The following is a 22554-nucleotide window of genomic DNA, read 5'->3' on the forward strand; positions in this document are numbered from 1 at the left end:
ATAGGAGTGTCTCGTATAAAATGATCTCATAGGCCATTTGTTACAAGCACTGACTATGTTGTACCGCCCATATTCACATAAAATAAACAGAAAGATAAGCTCATGATTTCAGCAGTCACAAAGCACAAGACATTACAAGTCAATGGAGCATGTGGATGCTTTTTCTGCATAAAGTGAACAATGCAAATCAGTGTACTGGATGATTTATGAATATGTGTTGTCTCATGTTTACATGTCATCTGGTTGTTTGTCAACGTGGTTAAAATAGAAACCAGGACTGGATAGTATCTTGTTGGTACAGTATCTAGATTATGCAGATTATAAATGAAAGAGTTCCAAAAATTTGTCTGGGATCAAGTTCAATCAAGGGTAACGCATAAAGCTCTGAACCAGGAGTCACCATGGAAATGCTAAGAAGCACACCATACTTATTTTGTTTAACGGCAATTTACATTCTTAGTGCATATCGCCACCTACTGGGTGGTTGTACTATAATTGTTTTTATCTTGTCTTTAGTCTTTAAAGTCAGCATGAAATGGAAGTTGTGATAGTCTTTTCTTCCCTTTGTGACGTATATCCAAGAAAATGTAGGATGGGACTTTTGTCCATGGGGAATTGATTCGGATGGTTGGCTAGTTGTGGTTTGCTATTGGTGGATCTCTTGTGAGTGACAGGTTGTGCCGCCCTCATGCCAGTAAAAAACGTCATCAGAGAAGAGATGTTGCTGCAAGAGGAAGAAGTTGTTATTTTGATTAAAGATTACAAGGGCACATGAATAAAAAAATTAAAAAAGATGTGTCAATTTAGATTTCATTGTGAAATCTTGAGTCATTTTTCTATTAACTGTAAACAAGACTTAAACTGTTTGGCTGATTCTAAATAAATAAATAAATAAATAGGAAAGATTGATTGATGAAAAAAAAGTGATAATATGGCTGTTGTTACGGAATGAGACTCACAAGAAGGAGATGGAGTTAACAAAGTTTATTGAGACAACAAATGAGCGGATGAACTGAAAGCAGGTGAGTGGTAAGTGCAGTGATGGTTTGGAGAGCAGGATGCTGGCAGTGAATAGTCATACAGGTGAGATGACACTGGAGTGTAGATATAGTGTCTTAATAGACATTAGGTAGGGTAAGTAGTCCTCTTCCTACAAACGAGACTGGATAATGAACTGTGGTGGAGTGTGAGGCTAAATAGTGCCAGAGATGAGGGTGATGATGACGTGCAGGTGTGTGTGATTGGAGATGACGTGCAGGAGGGATGCTGGGAAGTGTAGTGCAGAGAATGGTGGCTAGGTGGAAATGAGACAGCTGTATTTAAGTATATTTTTTGTTAAGCCATTTTGTTTCCACATTTTTTGTAATGTGAGATGTTTCACATATGTATGTTTATTATAGAAGTGCATTATATAGAAAATGTCCTATTTAAAAAAAAAAAAAATGAATGCATATCCACAATGTGTGAGATGAGAATAAAATAGAGTACGTAGGTCTACATTAATCTGGATACATTTGAAAACGGCCTTTTCATTTCAAAATGCTCCATGTCCACACTAGCATTTCCAAAAGTGGCTCATCCAGATTGAAACATCTAAAAATGATTAAATCGCCTTACTCTGCATGTGTAAAACATGCTGAAAGTTCACAAGATGATAAAAAGAGAGCAAACATAATAAAGTTCTCACGCTATTCTTCTGGCATAATCATTTTATTAGCAAAATATCCCACTACTCAGTGTTGCGTCCAGGTCGCACTCAAAATCGCATAGTCTAAAAAAAAAATTGTCATCATGTTTTGCCGCAGCAATTACAAGTACATTTTCAGTCATCTTTGCAGGAATGCTATATGAAGACTGAACCAAGGAACATTTATCTTCAGCAACGCTATGAAAGCAAATGGCAGACACAACATTGCTGGTATAACCATGGATATCTATGGGTTCAATATGTGTCACGACTAAACATGCGTTTTCAAATACCTCCGTATTCACAGTCAGCACTAAAACAGCGTTTTCAAATTTATCCACTCGTGAGAACGTTTTGAAAAAGCTCCGTCTTCGTTGACAAAAACGCTGCCTCAATGTGGACGGAAGGCCAAAACGGAGAGAAAAAGATATGTTTTCAAACGAAAACGTATTAGCATAGACAAGGCCTGAAAGCTACCCCAGTGTTTTGTAACCGAGAAATGAGTTTATCCACTTACATATCCATAAGCTTACCCGAGTACGTCGCTTTACCTGCTTTCTGGAATAGGCCTTGGCACCAAGCCCCACTGCCCAACATCACCAATGCTCTTTTATGAATGGGGAAAAATCCCCTGTTATTGGAGCAAAGGGAAGACAGACTACAAATGGCATATACTTCATGTGTCATATACTGTTGACCTCTAGTTCTTTCTAAAAAAAAAAAAAACTGATTATGCTTAATTGGAATCATGATAGTTTTTAACATGGACAGAATGGGGAATTTCTTTTTTAGACATGTCTCTAGTACTACTACTTCTCCTTTCCACACTTTTTTGGGGTGTAGGCCGTCAACCAGGGCTCGCCAGGCATCTCTATCTTGGGCTTTCCTCTCGACCTCGCTCCAGGTGTAACCCATCTTTTTGCAGTCCACCTCGAGATCTCGGCACTAGGTGTTTCTTGGCCTTCCTCTTTTCCTTTTTCCTTGAGGATTCCAGGTCAGGGCTTGCCTTGTGATGTTTGATATTGGTTTCCTGAGGGTGTGGTCTATCCAGCGCCAGCGCCTCTTTGTGATTTCATCCTGTACTGGGATCTGTGATGTTTTGTGCCACTGGTCCCTGTTACTGATGGTATTTGGCCAGAGGATTTGGAGGATTTTTCTTAGACAGGTTTTGATGAAAGTCTGGACTTTGCTGATAATGTTCACATTTATCCTCCAAGTCTCAGCTCCATACAGAAGGACTGACTTGACATTGGTTTTGAAAAATATATATATTTTAGTTTTAGATGTCTTGCTTATTTGTTTGTTCATTTAAAAAGAGCTGGGAGGCAGATGATGCCTGGAAAAAAGAAAGACTAATGAAAGGCTGCTGAGTGTGGGAAAGCTGAAGATAGTGGAAAAGGTAAAGATAGATTTATAAATTGATATACATTTAACATTCAAATACACCCAGTGTGCCACTGAGGCATTTGTAATTTTATGGATGGAGGGATTGACGGAAGAGCTTCAGGCAGAGAGTTGTTGCAATTACAGGGATCAAAAGACAAACTGTGCCAAATCACAATCGGAAGAAGCTTAACCCAGCAATCCAGACACTCAGAATAGGAGCTGAGGCTCAGATGTGCCATCCACTCATGGCTTTCAGACATTAAGATATTTTGAAAAGCTCTTGCATTTATCTTGCATATTTACTTTGCATACTATTCTGCATTGACAGGGACCAGAATAGGGTGGATTTATGCTAAACCAGGAACTAAACTAGACACTGTAGAGAATCATCCATCTTTCTGTAGGGTTACCCAATGGTACGTCTTCCACAGTGTCACGGTTTACTGTCTTTACTCTTCGTCCAGTTCCTAAACACTGGGCTGCCACACACGTGACCGTGCCCACCCAAGTTAAAGAGGACCCACATGTGCTCAAAACATAAATGTTCATTTATCCTAGGCGCTGCTTGGCATGGAAGTGGTTCAGACTGCAGAGGAAACATTACTGCACAAAAGCACAGGGTCATGTTCAAATAAACACTTGAATGGACCTTATTCATGAAACACAAGCAGGATGGATTTCTGATTTATTCGTAAGGTCTACTAAAATGGATGAAAAAGTTTGTGTAAAAATGATTTTACATATACACAATTATTTGTTTTGCTCCTGTGTCATAAATAAGGCCAGTTGTGAAAAAATGAGTACATTTTTAAGATAAAGAGAGATATGAACACACACACACACACACACACTATATAGATATATAGATAGATGTGTATGTGCTTGTGTGTGTATTTATATATTCTCTGTAGACCTTGAAATCGCTGACCAGATTATTTTTTTTTTTTTTAGAGTTTACACACTTAGAAATTATCTTCATTGAAGTATAAAAAAAAATAAAAAAAAATCTTTTATATTTCCATCTGTTACACAAGTAGTGGAGTTAAATTGTCTGTGTCAATGATTTATTTTTCTTTTGGCTATTACTTTGACTTACTTAGACCTACTATTTAAAGAGACACTTAAGTGATTATTTTGGAAAAGTCATCAATGTTAAAAAGGTGAAGGTAAAACATTTTTTTTCCTCTCCTATTTTGGACCGACCCTCCAGCTTCTAAAGTCCAGAGACTGCATAAATGAAAACTTGTCTGAGAAAAGAATGATTGAGGGTATGTTGGGCTAGAGTCAAGAACTCTTAAAGATAGTGTTGACGCATCTTGCTTGCCAAAATGGATACTTCACATGTCCAGCAGTTGTTTCGTGTGCCAAGGCTGTTGCTGGCTGATGTGCTGCTTTTGTGTCCTGGGACAATTAACTGTGTGTGGAATACTTCTGGAATAAATGTGGAAGTTTTCAAGAAGATGCTTACTACCATTTTAGCTTCTCTGTTTGTTTACATCTGGGTTGTCAGTAAACAATTTTGCCCTATAGTGTCCGGTCACATAATGATTGTCTTGCAATGGCCATTTGGTCTTTCTATATGGAGATGTTGCAGTGACCGTCATGGAGTTGGAGAAGCTGACTTTGACCCTTAATGAGAGGCTATTCAGTTGAGTCAGGCCACCATGGAAAGACCCAGCTCACTGATGTGAGGGTCACTATGAAGGCTTGAATTATTCTTCCTTAAACCAATAGCTGGCTAGCCAAATGCTGTAATTGCCATAGACTCTAAAATGGTCCTGTAATAACCATTGGTAAAGGCGTTGGTTGTGTGGTGTATCCAACATCAGTTTTAGCAGAATTTAAAGTACAGTATCTCACAAAAGTGAGTACACCCCTCAAATTTTAGCAAACATTTTAGCATATCTACTCAAGGGACAATACTATAGAAATGAAACTTGAATAGATTTTAGAGTAGTCAATGTGCTGCTTGTACAGCAGTATATATTTACTGTCCTCTGAAAATGACTCAGCATACAGCCATTATTGTCAAAATAGCTGGCAACAAAAGTGAGTACTCCCTAAGTGATAATAGCTGTACGTCATTTAACCTTGCAAAGCCACATGTCCTATTCATCATGTTCATGTTTTTGTCTGCTTGACAGGACCATACAAATTGTTGTATCTTGTATTAGAGCAGTTCAAATTAGTGCTTTGAGTACAATTCTCTCATACTGACCACTGGATGTTCAACATGGCACCTCATGGCAAAGAACTCTCGAAGGATTTGAGAATTAGAATTGTTGCTCTCCACAAAGATGACCTAGGCTATCAGAAGATTGGTAACACCCTGAAACTGAGTTACAGTACAGGCCAGGGTCATACAGAGGTTTTCCAAGACGGGTTCCACTTTGAGCAGGCCGTGCGAGGGTCAATCGTCGTGATGTGCGTCAGGTGCAGAAGCTGGATTAAAAAAACAGACGCATGAGCGCTGCCAGCATTGCTTTAGAGGTTGCAGAAGCGGGAGGTCAGCTTGTCAGTGATCAGACCATACACCGCACACTGAAACAAGTCGGTTTGCATGGCCGTCATCCCAGAAAGAAGCCCCTGAAATGTGAGGGGTGTACTCACTTTTGTGAAATTTGTCTCTAATTCTCTCTCTAACTCTCTGACACAGCAGCAGATAAGGTGGCCAGTCTGGTTTGCAGTTCTGTTCGTACACAGTTAGTTTTAAATGTAAGATCTGAAGTCATTAAAAAAAGGTTTGGAGAGCAAGTTCAGTTAATATGTAGCATTTGAACAGAACGACATTTCAATTAGTCGTGTGTCAGGTCATTTACATATGTGACATCAGCACATGCTTCAATGCCATTTTGATAAAGATTCATCTGATGCATATGTACATTAACCAAATTAAGTGCTCAACCTTTGTCATTCCCTCCTTCCATGTTTCTCTCTTCAATCTTTACCCTAGATTAGGAATAAATCCTGAGTATTCATGTTTCACATTCTAATTTGGATTTTTTGCTGATTGGATGAACACAGCATGTGACTTGTTTAAAGAACACTTTGTCTCTCTTTTCCACATCACACAGTGTCCAAACCAGATGCGTTGCGATAAGATTTCCGTGACGAGGAATTTGCCTGTCCACGCTAGACGCGACATGACAAAATCATTCAAAAAAATCACAGCCAATAACAACAGCCTGTGGGAGGAGCTCTCATACATATTGCTCAATTTTAACATTATAAAAACATACTGAGTAGTGAAACACTGAATGAATGAAAAAAGAGTGATGAGAGTCAAAAAAGAATGATCATTTTTATCAAGCTTGCATGTTTATGTTCACTTATTTCACTTTAATGGCAATGAAAATTACCTATTGTCATTAGAGTGAAATTACTGAACTTAACTACGATCTTGAAAAAAATGCTCATTTTAGAAGAAAATGTCAGATGGCACTTAGAGGCTTTTGCATCTGAAGTCTTCATACATATATATATATATACATATATATATATATATATATATATATATATATATATATATATATATATATATATATATATATATATACAGATATATACAGAAATATACAGATATATATATATATATATATATATATATATATATATATATATATATATATATATATATATATATATATATATATATATATATATATATAATTTTTTTTTTTTTTTTTTTTTTTTTTTTTGGAATTAAAATAGCCCCACATCATCACATAGCCTTCACCATACCTAGAGATTGGCATGGAGTACTTTCCATAAGATCATCTCTCAATGCAAATCAAACCAGCTATTAGGCTAACTGAAATAAAACCATGCCAATCTCTAGGTATGGTGAATGCTATGTGATGATGTGGGGTTATTTTAATTCCAAAGGCCAAGGGAACTTTATCAGGATGCATAGTATCCTGGATCCATGAAGTAACTGGCCTTTAAAAATAAAAATCTGCCTGCCTCTATGGGAATTTAACATAGGGGTGTCCAGACTTATGCACCCTGTATTTTAAGGAAGAACATTTATTTATTTACGATACATTATTCATTCACAAAGAAAATTGGTGTCCTTAAAGGTTGGATTTTTCCTAATTTTTTTAATTAAGGCATTAAGTTCAATTTCCAAAAGATGATTTTTTTATTCCTCTTTTTAGTCAACTTTAGCATGGGTGTCTAAACTTATGCATAGCACTGTAATTCCATTCAAAACGTTAAACTTCCATAGATTAAAGATTCAGGGCCCACAACTTAAACGATTTCAAGGATTTTGTTGTTTATTTGTACATAATTTGGGCTTCCAGCTCATAAAACCCACGAAAACAGGATTAGAATATTGCATGAAATCACACAGTAATTACACAGTGATACCATGGTCATTGAACCAGGTTTTGGTTCTTTTGGCAGTGTGGGCAGGTGCAAATCCTGCTGGAAAATGAAGTCAGCATCTCTATAAAGCTTGTCTGCTGAAGGAAGCATGAAGTGCTCTGGAAATGTCCTGGTAGACGGCTGTGTTGAGTGGACAGCACAGTGGACCAACACCAGCCGATGACATGGCTCCCCAAACCAACACATACTGTGGAAACTTCACACTGGACTTCAAGCCTCTTGGACTGTGTGCCTCTCCATTCTTCCTCCAGACTCTGGGACCTTGGTTTCCAAATGAGATGCAAAATTTGCTCTCATCAGAAAAGAGGACTTTGGTCCACTGTGCTTTATTAAATCCAGAGTCAACGCAGCCGTCTACCAGGACATTTCCAGAGCACTTCATGCTTCCTTCAGCAGACAAGCTTTATGGAGATGCTTCCTTCATTTTCCAGCAGGATTTGCACCTGCCCACACTGCCAAAAGAACCAAAACCTGGTTCAATGACCATGGTATCACTGTGTAATTACTGTGTGATTTCATGTAATATTCTAATTTTTTGAAATCCTGTTTTCGTGGGTTTTATGAGCTGGAAGCCCAAATTATGTACAAATAAACAACTAAATACTTGAAATCGTTTAAGTTGTGGGCCCTGAATCTATAATCTATGGAAGTTTAACGTTTTGAATGGAATTATGGAAATAAATAAACTTTTCCATGATATTCAAATTTTTTGGAAAGGGTCTATATATATATATATATATATATATATATATATATATATATATATATATATATATATATATATATATATATATATATATATATATATATATATATATATATATATAATACAGTGAGGAAAATAAGTATTTGAACACCCTGCTATTTTGCAAGTTCTCCCACTTAGAAATCATGGAGGGGTCTGAAATTGTCATCGTAGGTGCATGTCCACTGTGAGAGACATAATCTAAAAAAAAATCCAGAAATCACAATGTATGATTTTTTAACTATTTATTTGTATGATACAGCTGCAAATAAGTATTTGAACACCTGAGAAAATCAATGTTAATATTTGGTACAGTAGCCTTTGTTTGCAATTACAGAGGTCAAACGTTTCCTGTAGTTTTTCACCAGGTTTGCACACACTGCAGGAGGGATTTTGGCCCACTCCTCCACACAGATCTTCTCTAGATCAGTCAGGTTTCTGGGCTGTCGCTGAGGAACACGGAGTTTGAGCTCCCTCCAAAGATTCTCTATTGGGTTTAGGTCTGGAGACTGGCTAGGCCACGCCAGAACCTTGATATGCTTCTTACAGAGCCACTCCTTGGATATCCTGGCTGTGTGCTTCGGGTCATTGTCATGTTGGAAGACCCAGCCTCGACCCATCTTCAATGCTCTAACTGAGGGAAGGAGGTTGTTCCCCAAAATCTCGCAATACATGCCCCCGGTCATCCTATCCTTAATACAGTGCAGTCGCCCTGTCCCATGTGCAGAAAAACACCCCCAAAGCATGATGCTACCACCCCCATGCTTCACAGTAGGGATGGTGTTCTTGGGATGGTACTCATCATTCGTCTTCCTCCAAACACGTTTAGTGGAATTATGACCAAAAAGTTCTATTTTGGTCTCATCTGACCACATGACTTTCTCCCATGACTCCTCTGGATCATCCAAATGGTCATTGGCAAACTTAAGACGGGCCTTGACATGTGCTGGTTTAAGCAGGGGAACCTTCCGTGCCATGCATGATTTCAAACCATGACGTCTTAGTGTATTACCAACAGTAACCTTGGAAACGGTGGTCCCAGCTCTTTTCAGGTAATTGACCAGCTCCTCCCGTGTAGTTCTGGGCTGATTTCTCACCTTTCTTTGGATCATTGAGACCCCACGAGGTGAGATCTTGCATGGAGCCCCAGTCCGAGGGAGATTGACAGTCATGTTTAGCTTCTTCCATTTTCTAATGATTGCTCCAACAGTGGACCTTTTTTCACCAAGCTGCTTGGCAATTTTCCCGTAGCCCTTTCCAGCCTTGTGGAGGTGTACAATTTTGTCTCTAGTGTCTTTGGACAGCTCTTTGGTCTTGGCCATGTTAGTAGTTGGATTCTTACTGATTGTATGGGGTGGACAGGTGTCTTTATGCAGCTAATGACCTCAAACAGGTGCATCTAATTTAGGATAATAAATGGAGTGGAGGTGGACATTTTAAAGGCAGACTAACAGGTCTTTGAGGGTCAGAATTCTAGCTGATAGACAGGTGTTCAAATACTTATTTGCAGCTGTATCATACAAATAAATAGTTAAAAAATCATATATTGTGATTTCTGGATTTTTTTTTTTTAGATTATGTCTCTCACAGTGGACATGCACCTACGATGACAATTTCAGACCCCTCCATGATTTCCAAGTGGGAGAACTTGCAAAATAGCAGGGTGTTCAAATACTTATTTTCCTCACTGTATGTATATATATATATGTGTCACTATTTGACATTTAGATATTTCCTCAAAGACAGAAATGAAATACAGCATGTAAAAGCTAAAATGTTCCTGTGAATGAACAAAGCACATGAATATTTAATGAGGCATGCGCTGTTCAGTTTAAGACTGATTGTTTGTTGCAGTATAGCACACTGACACCAACATGTGGGATTATTCCTGCAAAAGCAGTGCTAAACCTGCTCCGGAGGATTTCATAACCCAGGGTTAAAAGCGGTGCAAACATTACTGAAAGCTTTAACAAGTTGGAGAATGAGAATGCCTTTTGTTACCTGGAGCTCAAAATAGCACCAAGTTGCTTTCAAAGGGTGATTTGCTCTATTTTACTCTCTACCTTTAGGCCTAAGGGTTTAAAACATTATGTCCATTACAGATGAAATAACTTAATTTGAGTTTCTGGTGATTAAACAAATTATCCATAATTCTCAGAGGAGCCTTTTTAAGTTCTCCATAGTGTGTTTGTTAGACCTTGTAGATTTAACCTCAACACACATATTGGAGAAATGGGCTAAACCTAGATTTTATCATGATATTCATAGTATTTATTACATCATAATGACAAGTATAAATAAATAAATAAACAGTTAAGATACACATGCATGCCTTTCATTTGTCAGGTGAATATCTAGAAAACAACATTTCTTTATATGTATATTTTAAGGGCCACGGTCCACTTGTGTAGATTTGCTGAAGGTTTTCATCTAAATGATATTGTGTGTGGCGGTCTGAGTTGTTGGGCCAGTCGTGGTTCTGTTCTAGAGCTCTGCACAGTTGTCACCCTGTTTTCCTCTCTATTTAAAGGCAAATGTTCCACCCCAAATCACATGTGGGCAGAACACATATAATTGTGGCATGCTTTGTTTACATCCTTATTTTCTACTTCTGTTTACATTGAAGGATTTTCTGCAAGAGGATGATGAGTCATGAATGTCAGCCTGTTGTCTCTCAGGAGGACTTTGATGTTGTTGAAAATGAAGACAATTATGTTTGCTTCTGTGAAAAAGCATTACCCACAATGCCTGTTTCTACTTCTATTTGGCCACACCAGTTATTTCTAAAAAGACCTTTGCATTTGATTGTCTACAGAGGTACCGCTGGGTTACTGCATCCACACATACGTTAATAGTACCTATTTCGCACGCACATTACATAGCCTTAGGTCTATACATTTTTTTTTTGCACACACATCTTTTGCTTTGCGTTTATAATCACTTTTTTTATAATACATTTTTTCATTAGAAACAAAATATACTAGTACATTTAAAATAAATCTTTTTTTTTTCTTGCCTTACCTTTAGGCACAGTGGTAAACTTGCAATAAACTGTTGAGTTTGATTTTTGAGTTTGAAAATCTGTTTGAGGTCAGTAAGATTTCTTCTGAACACTGAAGTCTCTTCTGCTCACCAGGATGCATTTGTTTGATCTAGAAATACAGTAAAAGCAGTAATATTGTGAAATATTACAATTTAAAAGAACTGTTTTCTGTGTGAATATATTTTATAATGTAATTTATTCTTGTGATCAAAGCTGTATTTTCAGCATCATTCCTCTAGTCTTCAGTGTCACATGATCCTTCAGAAATCATTCTAATATGATGATTTTCTGCTCAAGATTTTTTTTTATATTATCAATGTTGAATATTATTAAAATGATCACTGCTGTGCTGCTTAATATTTTTTGTGAAAACAGTGATGCATATTTTTTAAGATTCTTAGATGAAATGAAAATTTGAAATAGAAAACTTTAACAATCTCTGTAAAGTAAATGTATTTACTATGACTTGATCAATTTAATGTGTTGCTGAATAAGTTTTTATTTCTTTAAAAAAAAAAAAAAAAAATATATATATATATATATATATATATATATATATATATATATATATATATATATATATATATATATATATATATATATATATACACATTTTTACAGACACCCGACTTTTGAAGCTTTGTGTATCTTCTATCAATCTTCAGCTGTAGATGTGAAAAGTGATCATGTGACCAAAACACGTTGACATGGCAACTTTCCCACTGTTTATATTTTGCCGCATGAAGCAATGGAACCGTTATGAAATTATTTTTATGACCCTAGTAATTTAACAGTGGAAAGTTGTTAGTCTCCACTTTGTCTGGATTCATTAAAGAAAGAAAAAGAATACAAACCACTTCTACATAAATACAGCGTGGCTATAGTGCTGTTAAATGAGCTGTACTGTTACACTAATCATAGGGTTGCCAACCGTCCCATATTGAAATATAAAATGCTGTGTCCCTTATTGAATCACTACAAAAAACAAAACAAATACAGTAGTGGCCAAAAGTGATGTCAGGCCTAGGAAAATTGACATCTTCACCCTTTATTCAAATATTACTAAAAATTTGGGTCATTCTTTATATTAAGTGTCCTTAACTACTATGCACTTAAAAATAAAGTATGGTGCACTTATTGTGTTGATGTTATATTGCAAAACACTTTTGCAGCTATTGAGGTGGGATACGTCAAAGTCCCTTTCAAGGAAAGGCGGACATATTTACAATGCCTCCGGGTAGCTACGTATTTCAGGCATCCAAGACCAAGTCCTATCTATCTGAATGAGGGAATCCTGAAATCTCAAAAACTGTTAGCCGAACTCACAATTAAATAACATATTTCAAATCAGCAACAAAATCTGACATGAACTGTCCCATAAATGTTATGCTCAATTTGCATTAAAAAAAGTGTATTTTTCAGGCAAGAAAGCGTGAGTTCAGTCCTAAGCGTGAGTCTCTGGCTTCTAACAGCAGCTGCAGTGACACAATGACTTTACCAATCAATGATTGGCTCTTTTACTTAGAAGGCGGGACTTATTCCGTCATATTGCGTGTTGCAGTTTCTCACATTCATAGTAATTCATAGTCTTTCTATATCTGTAGTCTTTGGATACGGGTACGTTTTTTTAAATCGCCAATAGACTTTAGTAGGCCTGCAACAACTAATACATACAACTGATAATAATTGATGATAATCAATTAAGTCACTTCACCATAAAAATGATGGATGATGCATATGGACAACATGCATCTTAAACAGTAGAGGACACAGATTGAGCTGCTGCAGAAAACTGCATGTTTTTTTTGTGTGTGTTTTTTGGTGCACAACGTCTTATAGGTGTATCTTTATCAATAAATGATAGAAAGTCATGTGAGCATAAAGGTTTATCCTGATTGCAAGCAAGCCTTCATTAAACTTCACAGACTTTAGAGAACGAGTGCCAGAGTGTATGAATGTCAGACAGAGTGCAATGATTGTCTAACATATTTTTTGTTAGATATTAAATGTATTAAATGTTTACATACAAGTAATTGTATTTTTATGTAAAGGATAGCCTGCATAGATACATTCACTATATTTGTTTTCAACACCATCATATTGCACATTGTTTGGAGGACAACATTGGATAAGATGTGGAATAACAATTTTGAGAATACTGGATTAAAATTAGTCTTTTAACCATTAAAATATATTTTTTTAATTAATGATTTTTCAATCAACAGATTAATCAATTATCAAAATAATTGTTTGTTGCAGCCCTAGGCTTTACTGATTTCACAGTCACAAACCGTGAATTGTTACTTGCTAGTCAATCACAGGTGGCATTAGAGGGAGGGACATTTCACATTCTAGAGAAAACAAATCTGTCATCAATTAATTTGGTAATTCTTTCTGGAGAAAGACTGCAAAGTTTAAATGCATATACTGTATCTGCTAAAAGTTCTATATGAGTGCATGAGCTTACATGACCTTGCACCAATTTATAGGGTTGTGCATATGAATGCACTCAATGTTAGTGAAGTGAACTAACGTCAAGGTCCCTCAGTTCAACATGGCGGTAATTGGCTCTGGGTGGGAACGTACACAGCATTACAGTTAATGTAAATACTGGTTGATGTTGTTTGGGCTTTAGTCTCTTTAGCATTGGCTATGAGATAAGTGTGCCAGCTTTGTTATTGTTCGATCAAACGCAGGCTGAAGACCTAATGTTTAAAGTCAAAGTAAAACAGGAACAGAGTTCATTTTTGCAAACATATTTGGCAATATTTGTTTGTGGGGAGGGTGAAGTGATTATTTATTTTATCAAATTGGGCTGTGTTTGAATGTGTTTATATATTGAAATAAGCTAATGATTCTGTGTCATGCAATAAATGGACCTTGACCCTGGGCATGAATTTCAAAGCAGATGATTTCGTGACTGCAGTATAGGGCTGGGTGGTATGGCCCAAAAAAAATATCATGTTAAAAATGTTCAAATCAGTTGATATCGATAATTATCGCGATAAGTGTCAAATCTTTATTTCAGTTAGGCTGATTTTTGCTCCTGAGTGACAGTTGTAGAAACCAGACTGTTAATTCTACAGTTGTAGAAACCAGACTGTTAATTGTGGTTTTAAACTGCTCTTTGTTGTCAGAACATGACAAACACTCCATGTTTTTAATTATTTACACTTTTCCAGTCATTTTTCTTTACAAAATAAATATCTTAATAGAAAAATGTATTTCTTAGTTTCTGCATATGACAGGTGATATTGTTTAAGTCACCTTATTTTGGCGCGAAGCCCTCGTCACACACTTGGCACAGCCCTTGCAATGGTTCTGTTCTTGTCCCAAGTTGGCAATTTTATCTCTCAACAGTTATTCAACACAAGCTAGACCTTTGGAGTTGCCCCACAGGTGGTCCCTGACCTTTTCATGAGGTGTAAAATGGGAATTTCTTTTCATGAAAATGGAATTTTGATTATATGGTTCAGGTGTGTTTGATTAGGATTGGAGCTGAACTCTGCAGGACAGTGGCCCTCCAGGAACTGATTTGACACCTCTGCTCTAAGGAGAGTCTGTTGCCTCATTGGAAATCATGGATCCATGGTTTCAACAATGACTCGATTGGAAATTGAAGTTAATTTTTGTTTCGGGGACAGGGCAGATTGATGATGTCTTTCTTTGAAAGTGGGCTGAAAAAATTTGTACATACATACATGGTTGGTTTTCATGTCGAAACTGTATATCATATTCTTCTATATCACAATGTAAAAACTTTACATGCTTTTCTACAAAAAAACATGCTCTACAAAAAATTTCATTATTTACTTCAATGCCCGTGCCCACAGATATGTCGGAAAAACGTCATATATCCTGTCATAACGTCATAAAATCATACACCTGGGGCCTCATGTACAAAGACTTGCATTGAATTCATACTAAAACATTGCGTACGGACAAAGCTGCAAATGTGCGTACGCACAAAAAAACCCAGATGTATGAATCTCTGCGTACGAAGGATCCCACGCATATTCTCTTTGTACATCCCAGTTAACGTAAAATTGAGCGCACATGCACGAGCACAACGCCCCACCCAGTCTCCTCCCTTAATTAAATGAATTTAAATATGGTAATGAGTCCACTTTGGCAAAAGAAAGCAGTAAGAAAATGGCGGCAAGAAACGAAACTTTACAGAAAGTGAATTGGAGGTGCTACTATCGGAGGTAGAAACGAAAAAAAAAAAAAATTATTTGGAACTTTGTCCTCCGGAATTAATAACAAAAGGAAAAAATATGAGTGGGAGAGTTTGGCTGATGCTGTCAATGCGGTGGGATCTGAAAGTCGCACTGTAGAGTAGACTGAGTACAGTTGAGATTTGATTTTTCACACAAAAATAGACACTGAAAAGAAGTGAATTTCCACATGACACGCCACATGACATTTCATTAGCTTGTAGACTAAGATATTATCAATCAATAATACCCTAGTTTATATTTTCCACAATTAGCTCATAAAAATAAGGTGCTTTTTGTCTCAACTGTATATGTAGTACAGTTGAGACACCCATTTCTAATGATGTGAAGGTAACTAACCATTCATTGTAAATATAAAAAATAAAGACAAATAAAGAAAATAACAATTGGGCAGCATTTTTGTTTATTCATCCATTTATATTCATTCATTTTATTTAAATTAGCACTGGTTAAAATGTATAAAGCAGGAACAAGATATGTAACAATATTTATTAATAATACACAGTTTAAATATCACAAATATCAAATTTTATTTTCATTTGCGTCCTATGCTGGCTTATTACGACGTTTAACCTGTTATCATAACACTGAACAACTAAACAGTGTGTTTCCTAATAGAACTCTATCGGGGGAACAGTAGATATGTGTCTCAACTAACCCCCGCTGGCCACCTCGCACATTTCTCTAGATTTTGCAATTATCTTGCATGACACAATACCATGAAATATGCCAGTTTTTAGGGCACAGAATAACGTTTGTGGTGATACCAGTTACGTTTAACAGTCACATAAGGATAATAAGCTATTCATTGTGGAGAGTGCATGCAAGTGAACGTCATATCTTAGAAAAAAAACGTTTCCCGATATCTTCGGATCGGAGATGCGTCCGTTGTTCAAATTTCCCACGATCAAAGAGGACACTAATACGCACGTGCACAGCAAAAATCACAACTTGTGCTTGCTGCGAACGCAAGTTATTTAAGGTGTCTCAGCTGTACACATGTCTCAACTGTACACAGTCTACCCTAAATGACCTTAAAAAGAAATGGTCTGATATAAAGGTGGACATTAAACCAAAGCTGTCATTGCCTAAGGTTGTATCAATTTGCATATGCTTTTATATGTTCTTACTTAATTGCATAATTGATAGAATATTTCCATAAGGCTCGTGTGACAATATATGTCATTTATTTTATAAATTGCAAATTAATAGCAATGCTTCCCACAGGTGGTGGTGCGATAGACTTGTAGAACCATTCGTTGTGTAATGTTTGCAACTTCACTTCATTGCCTGTAAGAGCCGCCAACGGACAAAAACATGAGAAATGTACGTACGCCAGACATGAAACTGGCGTGGAGGAACGCACATTCTCGCGTTAATTTCACTGTTAGTACATACGACCGTGAGCGTGAAAGCTGGCGTACGCAAAGTTTTTGTGCGTACGTAAGATTGATACATGAGGCCCCTGGTGCAGTTTAAAGAGCGCGTTAGTAATGTGCGCCTATAGGCGGGTCCACAACGCGTGTACACTTTGTCCCGTAGATGGTCTGCGCGCTTTAACCTCATGCATGAGCAGATCCGACCTCGCTAGAGAAGCGTTCAGTTTTTCCGGTTGAAAATTACGACGTAAAAATCCGCCATGATTCCCATCGTTAAACTAGCAAAAGTGGATTCGGACATGCCCTAAGTGCACTTGTGCCATGTGCCTTAGACCATGCGCTTAGATTGTTAAAATAGGACCCATCATGTTTCTTGTAGGTTTTTTCCCCTCTCTCTTTCTCTCTTTGGGCACAAAATGTATGAACGTTGTATTGCTGTATTGCCTGATTGTTCCCATTGCATTTACAGTATCTGAAGTCTGTGAATCAATCAATTAAGCTACTTGATTATTATCACCCCATGATCTTTAATGTTCTTAATATAATCACTGAGTAAAATGTGAATTGTTACATTGACGAAGGCAGAACAGCCAAAACTTTTGTCTTTGTATCTCCTGTTTTAAGTCAATACATTTATTTTAGTGCAAACCTTTTGTGCAAACTGTTCAGTTGCCCATGTTACGCATTACTTGACAGTGACTGCTGACACTAAATGTTTCATCAGCATTATTTCAAATCCTTTGTCAAATCTAGATGTTTCTGTATAGAAGTTAATCCTTTCCATTTGGATGGATTTTCCTTTGCCTGTCATCAACCTAAGTACGGCCTTCCCCATCTTCATTTTAATGACCATGAGAGAGTGAAAGTGTTTGATTTAAGTGGAATTACTGACTTCTGCATCGTACTGACTCATACAGTAGTTAAAATCATCACTGGCTAGGTTTGAGGGAGGGTTACCCACTTTGGGAGAATATATGGTTTAATTGCAGAGTAATTTTTCAGAAGGATTGCCACAATCCATGGTGATGGTGTGCCAGATCTGAATAGGCTCCAGTATACCAGTTGATTTTTCCTGAATCTAATTGTTTTATTTTTGTCAGCATTTTCTCTCTGCTGATCACTGTTTACAGGCATGATTGTCTGGTTGGCACACTGGGGTTTGTTAGAAGTCCAAGACATAAAGCACAAGACATAAAGAGCTTTTTTTCTGGCAAGAAAAGTCAGAATCTGATTTGTCCGATCAACTTGAAATGTTGCATGCAGTGTCTTTCTCAGAGTTTCAATCATTCAATATGGGTACATTCCCATATCTAAAAAAAATGGCAATTTATAAATTCTCTGCAAATCACAACAGTGCTGATATTCTGAACAATATCATGTGATATAGCTTATTTAGATGCCTACTATTCTGAACTTTCTGAACAATACCTGTATAGGAAGTTGGAGTCCCAATATAAACAGTTGTCCAAAACATTTAAACTTTAAGTTTTATATCACAGCCACTCAACTAAATAGTGGTTACTTAATATTTTATAATACTGCATTTAACTGCACTGACACTATTTTATGATGACAAAAAAACTTGTTTCATCATTTTTGAGTGACTGTGATAACTTTTATTCAGGATTCTTTGATGAATTAAAATCTCAAAATAACAACATTTATTTATTTAATGCATGCCTTTACTGTCACTCTCGATCAGTTTAATGCGTTCATGGTGAATAAATATTAATTTCTCTCTCTCAAAAAATGTAAAGACTAAAAAAGGCAATTTATAAATTATCTGCAAAAAAGATTCTTTGACCCAAACTTTTGTTGGTAGTGTACCTGCACAGTAAAATGTCATTACAAAAAAGGTAGGACTAGATGAGATGCATGTGTGAAACACTTTCCAAAATGCCTCTTTTTCTCACAACTCTATATGTGACCCTGGATCACAAAACCAGTCATAAGTCACACGGGTGTATTTGTGGCAATAACCAACAATACATTGTATGGGTCAAAATTTTCGTTTTCAAATTTTTCTTTTATGCTAAAAATCATTAGTATATTAAGTAAAGATCATGTTCCATGAAGATATTTTGTAAAGTTCCTACCATAAATATATAAAACATTTATTTTTGTGAGTGAATGCAGCACTATCGCGAATATGGACAAATGGACAACTTTAAAGTCCATTTTCTCAATGCTTTGATTTTTTTGCACCCTCAGATTCCAGATTTTCAAATAGTTGTATCTCGGCAAAATACCGGCCAAAAAACCGGGGGAGGGGAAATTTGACCCATGTGACTGGTTTTGTGGTCCAGGGTCACATATATCCTTTAAAAAGTTAAACTTTTAAAGTGACACATCTCAAGAGCCCTTCCATTGTTGTCTAAACGCTTCCTAATTAACATGTCCAATCAAAAGGAGCTAAACCAGTCTAATTATACAGACTTTCTTAAGAGTGGTTTGTTAACTAGCCTAGTTTGCATGATTCAGTGCATGTGTAGATATGTGTACGTGTTATTTTATAGTATTCTCCACATCTGAAAGTCTTTGAGCTAAGCACAGAATCTGAAGACCTTTTCCTTCACTCCCAGAGATTTGGATGCTTGGTTGGGGTTTCTGTAATGACAGATTGTTACGTCTACAGTTTTCCGCAGCCTCCGGGGACGAGTTAAGGGAAGACTTACTTTGGAACTGGCGTCTGAGACTCTTAAATCTTAACCAAATCCCACCCTTTAGCCCAACGCCCTGTTTAACTCTTTTGCCATTCATTCTTCTATTATGATATTTCCCATCCATTCAGTTTTTAATTGTACTTCTCGTACAATGTGTAGTTCTGCTTGGCGTAAGATCTTTTTTCTTTTTTATCTGAGGAGAATAGCACATGCACACATACGAAACACAATCCACGGTGAAGGTGTGCCAGATCTGAATAGGCTCCAGTATACCAGTTGATTTTTTCTAAATCTAATTTTTTATTTTTGTCAGCATTTTCTCTCTGACTGAGTTTTCCAGAGAAAAAAACTTATGGTTGAGCACTTGTGGTCACCAAGCATGACCTTTATTTTAACTTTATCTACTCCTTTACATTGACCATCTCTGGTCTGTCTCTTGATTGTGTTTCAATTGCTGGAAAAAGTGGAGAATTAATAAATGTGTGGAGTAAATTGTGTCAATGATTTAGTGGTATCATCCTTTTAATCAAACTAAAAAAAGTATTTGCTTTTTTAATTTCAAAGAAGATTATACATGACTGGCCAAATTATTTTATGTAAACATATCCAGAAACTTATCAAGCTCACTATCCTTCTCTTCATCCTCTCAGAGCATTAGACATGTTTTTCTGCTGCGGCCGCTGTCTTTCTTGTCAGTTGTGTTGCATTATGTACGAGTGCGCTGGCAGTGTAGATATGGCATTATATGGTCAGCTTCTTTAATTCTAATTGCAAGCAAAAGTTTTGTTGAGTTGTAAGGCGCAGCTGGCTTGAATTTACTTGTTGAATTATCATGTTTAACCCTTAAACGCATACCTCGGGTCTTTAGTGACCCGGGACGTCATTCACTACCCTCCGCATCATTCATTTCAAGTTAGACATCAACCTTCTTAGTATTCCTCAATCAATTCATTAGAAACAACAATTAAAATAGCCCCACATCATCACATAGCCTTCACCATACCTAGAGATTGGCATGGTTTTATTTCAGTTAGCCTAATAGCTGGTTTGATTTGCATTGAGAGATGATCTTATGGAAAGTACTCCATGCCAATCTCTAGGTATGGTGAATGCTATGTGATGATGTGGGGCTATTTTAATTCCAAAGGCCAAGGGAACTTTATCAGGATGCATAATATCCTGGATCCATGAAGTAACTGGCCTTTAAAAATAAAAATCTGCCTGCCTCTATGGGAATTTAACATAGGGGTGTCCAGACTTATGCACCCTGTATTTTAAGGAAGAACATTTATTTATTTACGATACCATTATTCATTCACAAAGAAAATTGGTGTCCTTAAAGGTTGGATTTTTCCTAATTTTTTTAATTAAGGCATTAAGTTCAATTTCCAAAAGATGATTTTTTTTTATTCCTCTTTTTAGTCAACTTTAGCATGGGTGTCTAAACTTATGCATAGCACTGTAATTCCTGCATTATAAGCATGGCACTTGAGGTAAAATGATGCACAATACTCGTGATTGCGAGCCGAAATTCAGGCCCTGGAAATATTGATACTTGGCATCTGTGTATCTATACAATATCATGCAAAATATTGCAATACTATGCTGTATTTATGCCCCCCCCCCCCCACCCCCTACTTTTAAGTCCTCACTGAACAAGCCAACATTGCAATTTTATAATAATAAAAATAAAATAAAAATTAGAATAATGCACAGCCAAATGGCACTTAAGATGTGCATGAATTGTTTTCAGGGGAAGATTTATAGAGGCACTACAGAGTAAACGTGTTTGATTTATTTGTCTGTGGTCAAGCTGTCTGTTTGTTTATGTGCGCAGTCTGCGATGACAACTCAACACAAAGTCTTCTTGCCTTTAATTTGAAGTTGCATATGTCTTTAACCCTGTGTCACTGGCACGTCTAATTTCAGCTGTTAACATCAGTTGACATAATAGAATATAGTTTGGAGAATTAGCTTTACCTCAGTCTCATTTATCATTTCATGGAGGATAAAAAAGAGGACATAGAAAGCACTCTCCAATATAGTGTTACTATATGTTCAGAAAGAGTTTCACGTCCAGTGTTTAGTAGTTTCAGCTGTGTTTTTTGATGACCCTTTGGGACTGCACTTTTAATTCCCCTCTTGTCTTTTAGCAACCACTGAAAAAAATGCCACATGGGACACATGCACTCATTAGTGGCCTTGCTGCTAAAAATGGTGAGGGTTGGTTTCTTTAAGCTGTTTTTTCCAGGGTTCAAACAGGTGTACAGTAATGCAGAGTCAAATAAGGTCACTGTATCCTCATGCAAATATTATACAATAAGCTGTGCATCATGCAGATAACATTGACTGCGCAGAAAATAATAGGTATGGCCTTTTCCCACTTGTCATAAATAGAGGCTGGTTGCTGTAAAAATAAAAATAGCTTTTTGTTAGCGATGAATAGCATGTCTCTCTGGGCGTGTGTGCTTTTCAGTCTTAAATGGTCAGTATCTCTTTGAATCATTTCTTTATGAGGAGGTAACTGAGCTCTCTCTTCCCATAAACTGTGGCGTGAGTGCTTCTAAATGGAGTGGCACAGCTTATTTTATCATCTTGCATTTAGTCTTTGAAGTATTTGAGGATCTAATTCAAGCTTCTCACAGATGCTCGGCACTTCCACTGCCAGCCCTGCACAGCACTAAAACACAGTAAAGGAAGTTGACACATAATAAAGCATAGAATGACGTGAGTTTTTAACACATTTTGATATAGGGTACAACATGGCTAAAAGTGCATTTCATTTAATTTTCTTCTAAAACACTAATTTGCAAAATTTCTGCACTTTCCTGAACATCTTCAGTCCACTGTGCACCTGGGAGTTTGGCTGATCCTTGATGTGGTTGCAAGCGGCGATGCAAAGTCAATTCTTCGCTAAATTGATCTAATATTTATTGTTGTTGTTTTTAAATGTGCTGTATTTATGAAGCAAATGAGAATTGTTAAAATTATTAGTGACAAAGGTCTTTGAAAGTTGGTCGGACC

General features: G+C 36.8%; 1 protein-coding gene and 1 long non-coding RNA gene across 2 annotated transcripts in view; one reads left to right on the forward strand and one right to left on the reverse strand.

The window, feature by feature from the left end:
• nt5dc1 (5'-nucleotidase domain containing 1) overlaps nt 1–22554 on the forward strand; it is a 61471-nt gene that overhangs the window by 14908 nt on the left and 24009 nt on the right. The gene's annotated exons all lie outside the window — the stretch shown is intronic.
• LOC311068624 overlaps nt 10849–22554 on the reverse strand; it is a 53131-nt gene continuing 41425 nt past the window's right edge. Inside the window, exon 4 of the long non-coding RNA XR_014603409.1 lies at nt 10849–11359. This is a non-coding gene — a long non-coding RNA (uncharacterized lncRNA). The remainder of the gene's footprint in view (nt 11360–22554) is intronic.

Source organism: Abramis brama (genome assembly GCF_963993115.1).
Source record: "Abramis brama genome assembly, chromosome: 18".
Classification (NCBI taxonomy): Eukaryota; Metazoa; Chordata; class Actinopteri; order Cypriniformes; family Leuciscidae; genus Abramis; species Abramis brama.